This window comes from Lycorma delicatula, chromosome 5 (assembly GCF_047948215.1).
Source record: "Lycorma delicatula isolate Av1 chromosome 5, ASM4794821v1, whole genome shotgun sequence".
Taxonomy (NCBI): domain Eukaryota; kingdom Metazoa; phylum Arthropoda; class Insecta; order Hemiptera; family Fulgoridae; genus Lycorma; species Lycorma delicatula.
The window spans coordinates 101020931-101039449 of NC_134459.1; the positions used below are offsets into that span (position 1 = coordinate 101020931).

Below are 18519 nucleotides of genomic sequence, written 5' to 3' on the forward strand. Positions count from 1 at the left end.
TTGGGCCAAACAGAAGTGAGTCACTTGAAAGATAGAATATCATTTTGATTTCATTCGGTTTGGTATGGTATAATTTATATACGTATATATATATATATTATATTAATCCAATCAACCCAAGTACAGAATAATAAAATAAAATAGGATGATACTACTTTATTACATAATTGAAGCAAGAGCACTTTCGCGAATCTTTCGCATCATCAGTATTGAGCAACTAATGATGCGAGGGACTCGCGAAAGAGCTCTTGCTTAAATTATGGAAAAGATAGTATCAACCTATTTTGTATTATTTCATTATTCTGTACTTGAGTTGATTGTATTAATATAATGTGTACAGTGGAATATGATTCTAGAAAGGATCGATTTTAGAAAAAAAATATATATATATTCGACTCGGCGAAGAAGGCGACAATGCTAAACCACTTCACACCTCAATTACCTTAGTACGCTTGGCATAGCATGCTCGTTTTTAAAAATCGATCAAGAGTGACTGGTGCTTCACTTAATTTACCGTTACCCTTTTGGTTACCTGCACCTAACTTACATTTCAATCTATTTCTTAAATGTGTTTGTACAGCATTGAAAAAGGAAGTTGTCTAGCTGTGTGCTGTTTATTATTAATGTACTTAAATTTATGGTTGGATAGACATCTTACGTAACTGCAAGTCTAAATTTTTGTGATTACATTTCTGTTTGTTTGACTAAATGTTTATTATCTGCCTAAATGCAATATTCTTAGTTACCAATTAATTTTTAAAATTTCAAAGTTTCAGTTTAACATAAAACTAATTATCTAATACAATTGTAACCCATTTGCAGCTCAATTACATTTTAACGGTATGTCTTGTTCAGTTTCAGCTTGATAAAATATCGATTTCTATTGACTATTTGAGCCTTAATACAACAATTAAAAAAATTGCACCGAGGTTTACTCTTTTCTTCTTTCTCTCGTAAAAGTGTAACAGAAATGTTCACTTTTTTTTTTGTCTCACCCTCAAATGTGTAACGCGTTCTATAAAATTCGATGTTTTTGTTGTAATATCAAACCATATGGAAATTTCTCGAGTTATATGGTATAGCAAAAATTAGTCAGGTCCCACTGACAGTTGCGTCCCTAGTTCGTCAAGTTTACCGAATCGAAATATGGCATTACGAGGATCACTCAATTAGTAGAGAGACACATGGACTGTGTCAAGTCTGAATGCTGTTTATTTAATAAATGTAACAATTTATCTAATTTTTACCATTGTTTCCGGTTTATACTTGTATTGTTTTATGTCATGAACTAACAATACTTTCTGTTGAAACACGAGCCAGTTCTTTACTTATCTTTTTACTTCTTCGATGCTGTGAAACTTGATTTAATTTTAAAACCGTGCGTGCTCTATATAAGGATGTATGCGAAGCTATAATGTATGATGCTCCTGTTTGGGTTCATCGAATGAGGTATAAACGTTATAGTAGGAATATTTTGTTTAGAATTCAGCGTCTCCTATTGTTATCTGTGGTTGGTGCCTATATGACTGTCTGTCGAAAGCCGGTCCTCGTTATTTCTGGTGTTGATATCCTTAAAACTGAGCGCCAATTACGTTATGATGCTAAGAAGATAGGCCAACTTACTCCTGGACGCATAAAAGAAATAGACGACTAGGGTTTCCATTTATGGCAAGTCACGTGGATTGAATCGCCCGACGACCGTTACACGCATGAAATTTTTCCTGTTGTAAGAAGTATGCAGGTAGTTAGATAGATTTCCCCCAATCGGCAGATTATACAGTCTCTTTCTGGACATGTTGCTTTTCAAGATAAGTTGGCCAGATTTGGTTTGATTAATTCATTCTTTATCTGGAGCGTAGGGCCACTGATGATGTGCACCATGTCGTTTATGTCTGTCCCAGGTACGAAGCTGAACGTACCAAAGTAGGAAGAGAGCTTGCGAGGATCAATTGTGGTTTTGATCTGCAAATTAACTGGAAAACCAAAAGGGAACGGAATATGGCTTCCTAAGATTCTTAGCCCTCCGGAGGATGGCTGAAGATGTCTGATGCTGTTATAGGTTTTTAGATAGAATAGCGACCCGGGTGACTAGGGGCCCGCCTGGATGCTTACTTTGCCAAAATAGGTGTTTTTGAATCGCGCCTCCGTTAGCTTAGATAATCGCTGTTAGGATGACAATGGATGTGTGGAGAACTCTGCAATGGAGCTTCGATGTGGTAGGGTGCATTGACGTTGTTTCCGAAATCGAACCAGAGCAGAGAGAAATAGGGTATGTTTTTACTAGAGGCTTTTTAAATTTGTGAATCTGTTTCTTTATTTTTTTTAAGTAGACCAAGAGGACTTTGAATAAATTGTGTTGTAGGGGAAAATTATCATTGTTGCGATCAACCCTTGTTTGTTGGTGTGAAGATAGTATTGGTGTTTAAAGACTTAATTTAAGTGCATAGTCTAATTGAAGTTAGATATAGGAAGTATTTTTGTGTGAAATATTCGGTGTTAGAGGAAGAAACGGGGATCTTGCTTCCGCAAATCGGTTAAGGGTTGTAAATTATGGTAGATAGTTGTGGTTGGAAGAGGCCATTCAAAGGCGATATTAGGTTCTGTAAATACACTGATGAAAATGTGTGTCGAGGCATCTGCATCGGTGGCATTCTGACAGAGGCCAAACAGATAACAGTGTCGTGTTATGACGTTTAGAGGGTCTAAAAGACGATCTTCAGTAAAGCTCATCAGGGCTAGGATTGGAGGAGGTGGTGTGGCAACTTGGATCACCACAAGGGGGGTGTCTTCCCCTACGTGGGTCAGGATGTGAAACTTGACTCCACATAATTATTTCTTTAAAAGGTCCAAAGAAAAGAAGTCTGATGATCCGAGGTCTGGTGTATAAAGTAGCGATACAAGAAAGTCTTAACTTAATTTTTTTAATGGTTTCAAATATTATTTGTGTAGCGTGTGTATAAGTATTATTCTGAAGAAAGGTTTTTTCTATTAACCTATCCCATTTTGAATATTACAAGCTTTACTTTATTTTCCAAATTACGCCTGTGGTACACGCCTTTGATAGAATGCTATCCTTTCAAAATTTACAGAAAATTGAATTTCCAGCTTCTAAAAAAATTCTTAGCATTGGGCCTTGAATTTCTTCCTGACTGAATAACAGTAATGCTTGCATTTCTTTATCATTCAGATTCAGCGTAATAATTCAGGTCTTATGGCAAATCATTATTCTCTAAAAATTCATCTTCTTTAATGTAGTAATACTGTTTTATAATTACTTATACATAAAGTTCGTTTCTTTATGGTTCTCTTGAGATCCATCTTCCAAATGTTTTACTGAGTTTACGAAAGTTCAGCGTGTTGTGAATAATAGGATGATCTGTATGCTTTTATTGTTCAGAGTTGGAAGCATTTTAACATTAAACTTTTAATCAATTCTTGATCTGACGCGATCTGACATTTTATTCCACCGTCCTTGACATAAATCTAAAATCATATTTTTAAATAAAAATCATTAATAACCATCATACACAAAAAAAAATAGATCTAGCTGAACTTAAAAACCAGTCAATTTATTGTAAAAAAATAGAATCCAAAATCTATTTATAGTTGCACAGAAATTATATATATCTCTAGATGTACACAATCTGAAAAAAACGTTTTAATGAATTTAAAAAAAAATTCTTTTAAATACACATTTTAAACAGTAAGTAATATTAATTATTCAAAAACAAAAATTATTATAACATTAATAACCTAATAATAACTGCATCCTGAGCTAACTTAATTCACAAGTAAGAAAAAGAAAGTTGATATTTTTCATTCAGTGACGATATACAAGAAATTTAAGATATAAAATCGTGGATTATTAACAAGTTCCTTTAAACAGATTTTCAAATCGCCTGAACTATTGAATTTCAAACAACAAAATATACTTCCTTAGAAATAATAATTTAATTTTGTTTAACAGGATATCTAACCTTGAACTAACCTCAAATTTAATTTAACCAAAGGAAAGGAATTTTTGACCACTAATATTTTAGCAATATTTTACTTTTTTATTTTTTAATTAAATTAGAAAGTTGCCGTAAAATTTAAAATTATTTTATTTTTATTTAATTTTAACTGAAAAAAATGTTAAAAAATATTTTAGATTCCTCCCCTCACGTAGGATGAATGAACTTCTTCTTCATGTTTTCATAATTAATTTACAGCCCCCAAAGGATTAATACAAATGAAAATATCTTTTAAATGTTAAATAAATGTTGTTTAACATTAACAGTTGAACATATATCTGTACTTCAAGTTTTTTAATATTACACCCTACCCCCTTACAATTAAAAGATCTACATTTTGACATAGTTCATTAAAATATCTTTTTTTCTTCTTCTTTTTCTCCTGTTCCCCTGGGTCGGATCGGCATTCAAGCAATACTCAACCCAGGGGGAAGATCTTTTATTCACCTCATTCGCCTGCCTCAAATCACTGAGGCGGGGTAACCGGGCCCAGCTGTGCTGTTCCCGGGCCCCGACACATTAACCGGAACTCGGTTTTGCTTATTGCTTGCCTCAAGCCACCAAGGAGGGAAACCAAGTCCGGCTATGCCGTTCCCAGATCCCCCCTAGTAGCTGAGTCTCGGTCTTTCTCTTCCTTTTTTTTTATACTTGCTGTTCCCTGCTCCAATCAAGAAACTCTATTTCTTTCCTCTGAAGAATTTCCGTGGCCAAACCTTTTATAGCATTCCATATTACTACCCCTTGTATTTCAGTGTTTTCAGACGTTATCCATCCATGGCCTTCCCTCATTAAAGTATCTTAACAAAGTTAATGAATGCAATACGATATTAGATTTCAAAACCGTTATACGTACCGATTTTAGATGAAACAAAGTTATTCCGAAATAATGGTCTACTATTATCAAGAATAACAAGCATTCTTTGGAGAGTGAGGAATAAAGTGGTTTCTCGTTCCCCTTTTTACTAACTGAATATATTCTGTCCGATAAGATAGAGTGATATTCAGCTCTGTAAATAACACCTTCATTCCGTTCACCACAAGGACTATCTGTTCAAAGAATATCATTACTATCAAAGAAACCGACAAGGACTAGTAAGTTTAGAACCTCAAATGCATTACATGAATCACAATCATACGAAAGATCAGAAGCAGATAGTGTAAGTCAATAAATTAATATACCCCTTTCAGTCAGAATTTTTGTTTTAATGCTATTTGAAAATGAGAATTTTGAAATTATTAAATTTAAAAATATTGAACGATCGATCTTTCATGCGGTCAGATAACTTAAACTATAACAGATTTTTAAACGTCGTTCAAGTTTTTACTTAGAATCATTTTTATTAAAACCTTTCTTGTTTGTAATTTTGTAATATTTCTTGTTTCTTTTTTTTTAATAAATAATCGCTATTAACTGTCTAATAAACTTGAATTTGATTATTAAGAGAGGTATTACTTCAGTAAATTTGATAATGTCTAGGAGTTATATGAAATTAATAATGAAGTTTTTTGCGACTGAGAATACATTTTCATTTACAGATTTGTAATTAAAATTGTAAAAAATGCAATAAACATTTAACGATAAATAATTTTTAGTTTAAGATATTTTGCTTACGTAATTAAAATAGTTATTGCTGTTTTTATTTTATTAAAAACAGCAATAATGATTTTTTATTTTTAAATAAAATATTGAAACAAGAGTTTCGATCAATAGAATAATAATAATAGTTCAATTATTTCAATACATTTTTTTAAACAATCATCATTATTGACTAAAATATGTTTTAATCAATGACTACATGTAAATTTAGTACACTCCTAACTATTACAATTGATTAGATCTGACTACAAATGAATTCTCTTTAATTCCGAATGTTAAGCTATTTATAATAACTACTAAGTATCTAACCATTTTAACAGAATTGATTTGCTCACATCTTAAAAAAAGGGAAAGTTATCAATACAATTAAAAACACAATGTTGAAAAAAATATGCTTTTGTAACAAGTAAAGGGAACATTTTTATCGATAGGGAAATTTAGCGTTAAAGTTGGCAGCACTGTCAGGCTGCTAGTGCATCCTCCACCCAGCAGCAGTAAGCTCGGTACTCGGGACTGTTGTTTGTTGTTGGCTAGAAGTGGTTATTTCTGTCTTAAACTTAACATCTGCCGTGGTCGTTTTTTGCGTTGCTCGTTTCTTTTTTGTTACTTACTATTTATCTTTTATATATTTATCTATTTTCTTTGATAGAGTGTACTTTGTAATTGTGAGAAGTTTATTAGTATGTAGCTACGATTGTAGAATACAATAAAAGACAGGTAACCATAACCTATCAAGAGTGAAAACCTGTTTTAATTTTTACGTTGGAAGAAACGGTGAAGTGATTCTGGTTCTTTCTGTTATGTATAAATAAGGTACGGCTTAATATTCTTCTTGTTTCATTATGCGTTTTGAGAATTATATTAGATTTAAGAATAGTTATTATTTTCATTTAATTTAATCAAAATTATGTTGGACGGGTATAAAATGTTTAATCCTTTGTTAAAAATAATTTAGAACTTTTTTTATTGTTTTACCCGTGTTAATTATGCGTCGTGCATTAGTATATTTCCTTAAACTATATAATTGTAGACGTTTTTAAATCTAATTATTTATTTTATTCCTGGCCGTTAAATTTTATTAGACTCATATCGTATTGTGAATTAATTACAGTTAAGCTTATTATGAGAATAAAAAATAATTTAATCTGTTTTTTAAACAACAAATTAAGATAATAAATAATTTTAGGCTATATTACTTTGTATGTAGGTTTGCTATATACTTATTTATTTTTAATGGATTTCATTGATATTTAAGCATGTGGTAGACGTGCACGCATAATTTTCATAATTAAAAAGGTATAAAATGTTAACCGGTCAAGTAAAGATTGCTTTCTATGTAAAGGTAAATATATAAGTAAGAAGTATTTGTCGTTTAATGATTACGACAGTTTATCTTTTCTCTCTCTTTATAACTTTCTTATGGTTAAGGTAATGTATTCCTGTACTGCTGTTTTATTCTTTAATCACAAAATTAATTCTTAACTTTTGATTAATTTTTATGAAGTAGTTTTAGTCTAATTATAAATATTGCCAACAGCGGTAGTGCTTTATACATTTTACAACGTAGCTGTAATAAAATAAAATATTAAGATTTATATTTCGATAATAATTAGAAAAGATAATAAAAATACGCTATTAAATCTAATTTTTTAAAGTATTATTTAGGTTTTTTTTTAAAGAAAAAACATTAATTTTTTTTTTGATCTCATTCGATTAGTTTTTGATTCTTTCTGTCTTCTTTTCTGTTCTCTGGAAATCTGCAGTAATACTTTATTTATATATATATATATATATATATATATATATATATATATATATATATATATATATAAGATTTCCTGAATCGTGTGTGACAATAAAAAAATAAACAATCTACACCTGTGTTTGTTAAATGTAACCTGTATTTTATATAGAACTTTAGTTGATTTGTTTACATTTAACATTGTACTTTAGTGTGAAGATTAGGATTTGAAAGTACAATTTTTTTATATTAAATATAAGAAATTTTTTGTACATTGGAAGTACACAACTATTCTTTATTATTCTTGAAATTGGAAAAGATAATATTTTACGAAAAGTAAAAAGACTAATGTTTATGATGTATGTGTGATTTCATTGAAGTTCACTTTCAGTACTGTCATTAAATTAAATATATAAATTCATCGTATTATTATTCTACTAATCGGGTGTAATTTATTATTAATTAAGTGAATCAAATTTCATATCTGTATAATTTATAATTGTTTTTAAATCATTTACGATTTCCTTTTTTGGTAACGGGGTAAATTCGTTTTAATTCGTTATTAACCAATTTATAAACAAAATTTCTTCATTCACTATCTAGAAGAATATATTTTATTATACAAATAATATCAAACCGGGCTAAATTTGTTCAATCATTTTTTTCTGTTTTACTTGTAAATATTTATTCATTTTTTATCGGTATTAACAGAATTATAAGCAATGTGACAAGATTGTAGTTACAGTTACGTACTACGATTAATATTTTCATTACATTTTTTTACACTTTACATGTTGTTCACTTAGATATTTATCATTATGAGATTATTGCAGTTTTTTTCTAATAATTTAATCACGTAGAAAGTGATCCATATAGTTTTTTAATGTTTTTGATTTCTTTTATTGAAGAAAAACAAATAATCAGGTTCATCTTTATATCATCATACTTTTCTAATTTTTTAAAATTAGTTATAGACGAACTTTAGCGTGGATAGCCTGAAATTTTTTTTTTGTTTTCATAGAAATTATGATTGTAATTTTTAATGTCCACTAGGCGAGCAGTTGTGGGTCTAGTTATACATTAAAATTATATCTAGTTTTAACCTCTAAAACGGCATGATAAAGGAGCTTAATAATCCCTGATAAAACCATAATTTGAGTTAAATTACATTATATGCGCCATATCTTTCCGAGTTGCTAGTGTAATTACGCTCCATTATTAGGTAAAATAATAGCTGTAATCGTATTTTTATCTCGGAATAATTTTTCTATTAATCTATCTGATTTGATTTCATTATTAAAATTTTATTCATACAACTGGTGGAAAACTAGGCAGTTATTAGTCTAATAAGTAACCATTTCTCATTATCATCATCCAATTTGGGTGTTTTTGGACCGATGGTTTTTCATTTATAGTCTATTTTTCGAGTCGCTTTATATCAAGTTTAATTACTTAAAAAAATTAAAATATGGTATTGTGCATATAAATTAAAAGTATATATTATTATGACGGATAAGCTGGTACTTGGAAGAAAAAAATAATTTATAATAACTTATATAATAAAAAGAAAAAGTATTACTTTCTCATAACATAAACAACGCGCCGGCTAATAATAGTTTTATTACCGCACTGGCGCGAAAGCTTTAATCACATTTTTTTATGCAAATATAATTTCTTTTGCGGCGAAATAATGATTACTTTTCATTATTAAGTTCGATTTCTTATTTAGCTTTTCAAACTAAGCAATCTTTTTTATTATAACGATACAGCAACTTTACAATCTGTTCAGCAATATAATTGAACAATAAGTAAATAAGATATATACTTGAACTAACATTAAGTAGTCACAGGCCCAGCGACTTAACGATAACAACGAAACGAAATAGAAGAGCATTCCATACAGCCAAACCATAAAGCCACCTAATTGAAACGATATGGCATACCAAGATTATTGTTCCTTATAAATCTTGAAAAATCACTTATCGTGTTATCTAATAAATTGTCCGCTAATTAATTCGGGTGCCGTTCCAAACGATTTTGATAACGTAGGCTGACCAGAGAGATTTCCTGCCGAATGGTTCGCAACTTAAGATCATTATATATGAGGCTACTGCTTATGTACCATTTTTCATTTTATAATGAAAAAAAAAATCATTTGTAACAAAGAGCTATTTCTTAGAAAATGAACTGCGTAACCGTTCGTTCTAGTGCAGCGATCTCAACATTTTTTTGTTCGGGTAAGTCTAAAACGAAAATATTATAAGTTGTACTCCTTATAATGTAATGCATTATTATGTTTATATAATGTGTAGTCAAAAATCAAATTATTTATTATATATACTACTTCTTTGGCGTACCCCCTAGTATCACTTTGCGTACCCCACTTTGGAGACCACTGGTCTAGTGAACACTCGTATTTAGGAATGGTAGTGAAAAAAAGGTTTTTTACTACTTACTTAATATGTTATTTTCTTACAATTCGTTTGTTGTTCCGTTTTCCACAGATATTAAGTTATTTTAATTTAGAAAGTAGCGAAAAAGACATATTTTAAGGTTATTTTGTTAAACACTAATTCAATTTGAGTGAAATTTTTTTATATTGAACTTCAGTCGTAAAGTTTTACAGTGCATAAAACTCTGACGTCCGTTGCTAACAAACGAGTTTCAGTCATATCAATAGAAAAAAAATACATAACGAATCTCTTATTATTTTTCTCGTTATCGTTTATGATAAGAGTATATTTGCTTTGAAAAAATATAGCGGTTATGTAGCGAGTATCAGCAGTTCCATTAACCGGATGATCTTTCGGGTATCAAATGAAGCATTAGTTCGCACCCGGTGTCTGATAAGAATATCTATCGGTGATGCATCCATCTACCCATTATAGATCTGAGCCCTTGAAGAACTTCTTTCTCGTAACAACCCTATTTTTTGGTACGTTGTTATAATACCATATTTGATTATTATTTCTTTGTATTTCCTATTGAATTTTTTGTCGTTTAAAACAGATTTTATATTATTTTTACTTGTTTTTCTAAAAAAAAACCTATATCCGCTTCTATCAAACTTCAGACGATAGAACTATTTTCTTGATACAGAATAAATTCACAGGCCAACTTTATTAGGCTTCTGTTTTTTTTTTGTTTTAAAGAAATTACGAAACTATCTAAATGATCTTAGCAGTTTTATTAAAAATTAATTAAAAATATCGTATTATAAGGCCATATTATTGATTAGTTTTCGGTCATTTTAATAAAAAAATAAAACTTTTAAAGCCCTGAATTTTATTGTTTCTTCATTTCATGTGTAATTAAATCTATATATTTCTCTACTATTTTTCAGGCTTTGCAGTTTTTTATAGTTTTTATAAATATGTAATTATTTAATTTTTTTTTTGTTTTGACCACTAAGGATCGACATTTACATAATTTGGACTTATTTTTCTTTTTACAAAAGGTTTTCATTCTTTCGTTCAGATGTCGTTTCCTTTCTTCCATCCATCTATTTAGGTGTGTACCTTTTTTCTCGCTCTCTGGAATCTTAGAGTTTTATATCAATTTTATAAATTTATTTTTGTTTTCAATCCAATCTTTAAAAATATTCATGTTTTTAATTTTTTTTATATTTTCTTTTCTTTAAACCGTGCGGTCTTTGTCGTATTGTTTTTGTAAAAATCAAATATTTGTCGATCGCTTGTTGTTCATTCTCTATAAATAAATATCGGTAAAATCTTAATCTTCATTTTGGATTAAATCCTCAATTTTTTCTTTACTTTAATTTTTTTTTCAGTTTGTAAATTCCATCTTCATATTTGGCACGTATATTTTTCTTAGAATTTTTTTCTCTACTTTTGTTATTTGTTATAAACGTTCTGCATCGTATAGTGCTTCTGGTTGGACCACAGTTTTATAATGCCTTAATTTTGAGTTATACGGCATGAATTTTTTGTTATAATTATTCTACATCAGTCGAAAGGTGATTTCCACTTTTATATTCTGCTTTTCATGCTATTTTTTTTCTCAGTTACATTCTGCGTAATGATTTCTACCAGATAATTAAATTTTCGGACTGTTTATTTCTTTGTTTTCGGTAATTTTAACGATTTGAATTTTATTCTCTTTGTCATCTGAAAGCCAGTGTCCTTTTTTTTTCAAGGAAATTTTTAAACCAGTTTTAATTGCACATTCGTGTAGTTTTTTTTAGTTTCGCTTGTTCTATATTTTTGTAAAAAATTCAACATCGTCTGCAAAGCCCATTTTTATGTTTTCAAGAATGTTATTTGTAGTATTATTATTAGATTTGTTTTTTTTACCACGTATTAATATTAAATCGAAATCAATTTTCTTTTGATATGTATTCTGAGATGTTGCGTGTTGAATTTTCTTTGATCCCCGAGTATAAAATGTTTTTAATTACGTACTGTTTGGAATGAAACATTTATTTATTATTAGGTTTCCGTTTATGATTGAAGGTTTTATAAGTTTTGCGTAATAATCGTGTGATTTAAAAAAAAATACAAAATTGTTTTTCTCTGGTGATTGGCCTTGAAGGACCACGCAAATATCATTTCATGTAGTTTCTCTCTTTTTCTTCCAGAAGTTCTTCATTCTTTCGGACTGTTTAACTCTTCTTTCTTCACTCCATTTTCCTCTTTTGAGTTTTTTCTTTTTACCTAAGTAACCTTTAATTAAAAAATGTTTCTTTTTGTATTCTATTTGATCTAGACTCTTTTTGCTGTAATATTGACATTTTTTCAGATATTTCATCTGTTTAACGAAATCGTCTTGACCTTTGTAGTTCCAGAGTTTCTTGAAAATCTGTTTGTAGCCTTAATTGGTTCATTCGGATTTTGTGTCCATACATACAACATTTATTATTTTTTTTTATTTCTCTGGTTTTTTACCACTTCTGTTAACAAAAATAGATTTTTTTTAGACCTATCTCCTAATATATATATAAACCTTCGTGGCAGAATGTTAACATTCTTTCTACCTTCCTTCTGAAAGATTCAGGTTGGCATTCCGATCAACCTTTCATTTTTTACACGTTACTAAATTAATTACTCATTATGTATAATAAAGAAAACTGTAGATTTAATTGAGTTTCAGCGAATAGTTGCTAAAGCCCGGTTTCTTTTGTAGTTTTATTTCATATTCTTGTTAAAAATGTAAATGTAGTATTTAGTTACATAATAATTGTCACTTTTATTATTTCTTTTCCAGATTAACTCAAATGAATTACATTTGGGATAGATTTACACTATTAGATTATGCATATGAAGATTTATGCATATGAAGTTTTATTTAGTACAATGGTTAAGGATGAGTAATTTTTTTCTTCTTAAGAACGGTAAAAGATCGTTCAGTCCGTTTTTTTTTTGTCTTCAGTCATTTGACTGGTTTGATGCAGCTCTCCAAGATTCCCTATCTAGTGCTAGTCGTTTCATTTCGGTATACCCCCTACATCCTACATCCCTAACAATTTGTTTTACATATTCCAAACATGGCCCGCCTACACAATTTTTTCCTTCTACCTGTCCTTCCAATATTAAAGCGACTATTCCAGGATGCCTTAGTATGTGGCCTATAAGTCTGTCTCTTCTTTTAACTATATTTTTCCAAATGCTTCTTTCTTCATCTATTTGCCGCAATACCTCCTCATTTGTCACTTTATCCACCCATCTGATTTTTAACATTCTCCTATAGCACCACATTTCAAATGCTTCTAATCTTTTCTTCTCAGATACTCCGATTGTCCAAGCTTCACTTCCATATAAAGCGACGCTCCAAACATATACTTTCAAAAATCATTTCCTGACATTTAAATTAATTTTTGATGTAAACAAATTATATTTCTTACTGAAGGCTCGTTTAGCTTGTGCTATTCGGCATTTTATATCGCTCCTGCTTCGTCCATCTTTAGTAATTCTCCTTCCCAAATAACAAAATTCTTCTACCTCCATAATCTTTTCTCCTCCTATTTTCACATTCATTGGTCCATCTTTGTTATTTCTAATACATTTCATTACTTTTGTTTTGTATTTGTTTATTTTCATGCGATAGTTCTTGCGTAGGACTTCATCTATTCCATTCATTGTTTCTTCTAAATCCTTTTTACTCTCGGCTAGAATTACTATATCATCAGCAAATCGTAGCATCTTTATCTTTTCACCTTGTACTGTTACTCCGAATCTAAATTGTTCTTTAACATCATTAACTGCTAGTTCCATGTAAAGATTAAAAAGTAACGGGGATAGGGAACATCCTTGTCGGACTCCTTTTTTCTTATTACGGCTTCTTTCTTATGTTCTTCGATTATTACTGTTGCTATTTGGTTCCTGTATATGTTTGCAATTGTTCTTCTATCTCTGTATTTGAATCCTAACTTTTTTAAAATGCTGAACATTTTATTCCAGTCTACGTTATCGAATGTCTTTTCTAGGTCTATAAACGCCAAGTATGTTGGTTTGTTTTTCTTTAGTCTTTCTTCTACTATTAATCTGAGGCCTAAAATTGCTTCCCTTGTCCCTATATTTTCCTGAAACCAAATTGGTCTCCTAACACTTCTTCCTCTCTTCTCTCAATTCTTCTGTATAGAATTCTAGTTAAGATTTTTGATGCATGACTAGTTAATCTAATTGTTCCATACTCTTCACATTTATCTGCCCCTGCTTTCTTTGGTATCATGACTACAACACTTTTTTGAAGTCTGATGGAACTTCCCCTTTTTCATAAATATTACACACCAGTTTGTGTAATATATCAATCGCTTCCTCACCTGCACTGCGCAGTAATTCTACAGGTATTCTGTCTATTCCAGGAGCCTTTCTGCCATTTAAATCTTTTAATGCTCTCTTAAATTCAGATCTCAGTATTGTTTCTCCCATTTCATCCTCCTCAACTTCCTCTTCTTCCTCTATAACACCATTTTCTAATTCATTTCCTCCGTATAACTCTTCAATATATTCCACCCATCTATCGACTTTACCTTTCGTATTACATATTGGTGTACCATCTTTAACACATTATTAGATTTTAATTTATGTACCCCAAAATTTTCCTTAACTTTCCTGTATGCTTCGTCTATTTTACCAATGTTCATTTCTCTTTCTACTTGTGAACACTTTTCTTTAATCCACTCTTCTTTTGCTAGTTTGCACTTCCTGGTTATAGCATTTCTTAATTGTCGGTAGTTCCTTTTACTTTCTTCATCACTAGCATTCTTATATTTTCTACGTTCATCCATGAGCTGCAATATATCGTCTGAAAACCCAAGGTTTTCTACCAGTTCTCTTTGTTCCGCCTAAGTTCGCTTCTGCTGATTTAATATTCTCCTTTTTAACATTCTCCCATTCTTCTTCTACATTTTCTACCTTATCTTTTTTACTCAGACCACTTGCGATGTCCTCCTCGAAAATCTTCTTTACCTCCTCTTCCTCAAGCTTCTCTAAATTCAACCGATTCATCTGACACCTTCTCTTCAGGTTTTTAAACCCCAATTTACATTTCATAATCACCAAATTATCGTCGCTATTAATGTCTGCTCCAGGGTAAGTTTTGCAGTCAACGAGTTGATTCCTAAATCTTTGCTTAACTTTGATATAATCTATCTGATACCTTCCAGTATCGCCTGGCTTTTTCCAAGTGTATATTCTTCTATTATGATTTTTAAATTGGATGTTGGCAATTACTAAATTATGGACCGTAATTACAATTACAGTCCGTTATGGATATAATAAAACAAACGTTTACGCCTCATGAACATTTATTTATGTTATTGATAATGTTATATTTTGAATTATGAATCAGTAGTTTTTTAATTTTTTTGAATATGATTCGAAACATTCTGGTCGGTGTGGAAAATTATAGTCCTTCATATTAGTCGTTATAAATAATACTTTAGACGCTATTGTTTTACATTTAGTTTAGCGATTATGGCATCTCCTTTCGTTAAATTATCTGTACGATATAATTATGTAAAATATGCAAATTGAATAAAATGTTTTAATTAAATTTACAACGTACGGAGGAAACTTTTAGATAATTTTCAAAGACGTTTGGTTTTTATTTTGTCTCCTCTTGTGATGTTTTATTAATTCAATTTTCTCTACGCCTGTAATTTTATTTTTCTTAAAAAAAATTCCTTCAGCAACTATTCTCTGACGCCCGGTTAAATCCCCTTTCTTCATTGTACATAATGAGTAATGAACTAAATACCATGTAAAAATTAAAATTTTTATCGGAATTTCAACCCTGAATCTTTCTGACGGAAGGCAGAGAGATTGTTACCTTTCTGCCACGGAGGTCTCTCTCTCTCTCTCTCTCTCTCTCTCTATATATATATATATATATATATATGTTTAGGACATAGGACTAATTATAAACATTTGGAAACAGTTATTTTTAACTTCACAATTTTGTTTAAAACTAAATTTATTCTTTTTAAACCTATCGATAAAACAGAATTTCAAGCTAGCTTTTTGTTGATTCAAGTTTTTTCTGTACCTTATTGTTTCACGTAACTGTACACAAAAAATTCGATATGTAATTTTCTGAATCGATTTGGCTTTCAAATCCTACGGGTCACGTATATTGATATAAGAAGCGGTTTATTTAGAGATCAGCGAGTTAATAGAATATCTTATGTAGAAATTGGAAGAATATATTTTAAAATTGTATACGCAATGTTGCTAAGATCAGCCTTTTTTGATTTGTTAGTGGGCAACAGTAATAAAATTAATATTCTTTCGGAAGCATGGCTATACCACAAGAAGCAGGTTTAAGTTTGTTAATTAGTTCGAGAATTGTAAAAACAGTATCGACTATTTAACATTTTTTGTGAAGTTTGATTTTTTTTTATTAAAGATTTGCTAGGAATTTTTTTTCTATAGGAAAATTAATATGAGGTAACACATCTTATTTAAAATTAATAGTTTTTCACCATTACTTGCTCAGACCCTGATTGAATCAGTTTGTATAATAACAGTGGTTAGAAATTTTTATGTCATTTTAGTTCGGTAGAAGACAGTCTAAAAACGACTCAAATGTTTATTCCTCTGGTTTTCCCTGATACTTCTATATAAATGCTGGCGCAAATAACACATATGGATTATGGATACGGTATGGGAGGGTATTACTCTTTCAACGATAACAAAACATTTTGTATCGATCGATACTTACTTATATTTACCCTGTTCCCCTACGAATGAGAAAGTACGTGTAAGACAATTTCACTACAGAAAGGGATTATGTTTTCTGTGGTGACATGAAACTCTTCTGACGTATAAAAAACACCAATCAGAGAATAATAATACTCATCATATTTTTACTAGTTAGTAAAAATACAATGAAGATGTAAGTTTTATGATTGAATGTCACTCGTATTTATGTATGCTCTTATTCTATCAGATATTCGACTTAGCGTATAAGTGAATTAACGTCTTACATAAATAAAAAGCTTATAATGCATAAATTTCCGAAGTCATTTTTGACTTACTTTATTCGTTAAATCGTCTCTATTTATTAATTGATCTCTTTTCTTTTTGTGTTCGGATTGGATTCTTGTTGTTCTTGTGCCATCTACTTCTGTCGTTTGTCATGTCAAAACATCTATGACCGAAGGGGTCGTGGCTTTATCAACGATCAGATTTCCGACGATTTTTTTACCTCTTAATTCTGATACTATAATTTGTACTATCGTTTTCAGGAAGCTATACAGATTACCAATTTTATTTATTGTTTAATAAATATTTAATGTAATAGAGTGCCCTATGAGTTCCATACATAGGAAAAATAAGCATTTTTTGTAAAAACCATTTATATATATTATTATTTTTATGTATTTGTGTGAAAACGTACGGAACACTACATCACTGTAGGCCTGTCGAATATTTATATCAGTATTACATAATCAGTTTCCCCATCCGTTATTAATAATAATTGATCATACTTTTTGTTTAAAAGTATAACTGATAAATTTAGAGCAACCGTCTTAGTGGTAAACCACAATAATTGGTAGGCTATCGTAGGAAACCGTATTATCAAGTTAAAATCCATCGAATAAATTGATAACTACGCAAAATTAAATAGCAGGAATTATTTTAATGTAATTATAAATATCCAGGAAAGTAAAAATAATAATAAAACGTTTTTTAACGAACATTTTAAAGAAAAGTACGGTATACTTTCGGTCGCATGGTTGGAGTGGTAGGGGGGTGAAAAATAATTTTCTTTACGTTTTGAGGTACGAGTACGAAAATAGCATTCACTTAAATTGTAGTTTCCTTACATATGTATGTATTTATATATAGGCCTATGATTCTTAACATTTTATGGCTCGAAGATTTCCAAAACTATTAGATCAATTTCATTGAAATTTAGATATTATAAATTTATAGGGTTTAGTATTATATCTAAAGTTGTGCATGTGAAACTTTGATGAAGATTGGTTGAGTTACGCTCAATTTAAGGTCGAAAAGATTTAAGCGGTGCATGGCAGAAACGTGATTCGTTATGATGCTGCAAGTTGGAACTTGACGTTTCTTTATCTTGTGTATCTGTTGTTAGCAATATTGTTTTCAAATAGCGTTACCTATTTTGATGGTCATGATGACTTGATATGTGTTTGAACGGGCTAAAATAAAATAAAATAAAACAACGAAAATTTTGTCTTGCACAGAACTGCGCAACGTTTTTGCAATATCTTCTTTTGGTTTTTTGAGATTTTTTTATTATTCATTAGAACAATACGAGGTATTAAAAACCTTTTAAAAACTCATGTTGTAATTTGAAGAGTAAAGAAGAATTATTGGCTTCTTGTTTTGCGACTTGCTATTAATATTATTAGCGTAAAAAAAAGAAAATTTGTTTCTTGGTAGAAAACACAATCGTATTGTTTTTAATATTTGCCTAGATTTTTGTGATATAATTTAAGGAGGATGGTGTATCGATTTCCGGGAATCATAGATTATCGAGACCGTGATATTTTCATGTTTTAATTACTAGTATACGATTGATATCCTTTGAATGAGATTTTCCTATGGGGCTACTCAGGTGGTGACGCTAGCTTTACCACCCATCCTGGCTGATAGATTACTACACGATGGCCGGGGTTAGATTGTATGGGTGGCCTGCAGAGTAATGCGCCGGTCGCTGGAAGAGCGGTGCTT

At 30.3% G+C, this 18519-nt stretch overlaps 1 protein-coding gene across 1 annotated transcript in view; it reads left to right on the forward strand.

Annotated features, from left to right (window-relative positions):
* Positions 1-6124: 6124 nt before the first annotated feature.
* The window catches only part of LOC142325258 (hexosaminidase D-like), a 670113-nt gene continuing 657718 nt past the window's right edge, over positions 6125-18519 (forward strand). Inside the window, exon 1 of the mRNA XM_075366764.1 lies at positions 6125-6423. The gene's annotated coding sequence lies outside the window, so the exon portion shown is untranslated. The remainder of the gene's footprint in view (positions 6424-18519) is intronic.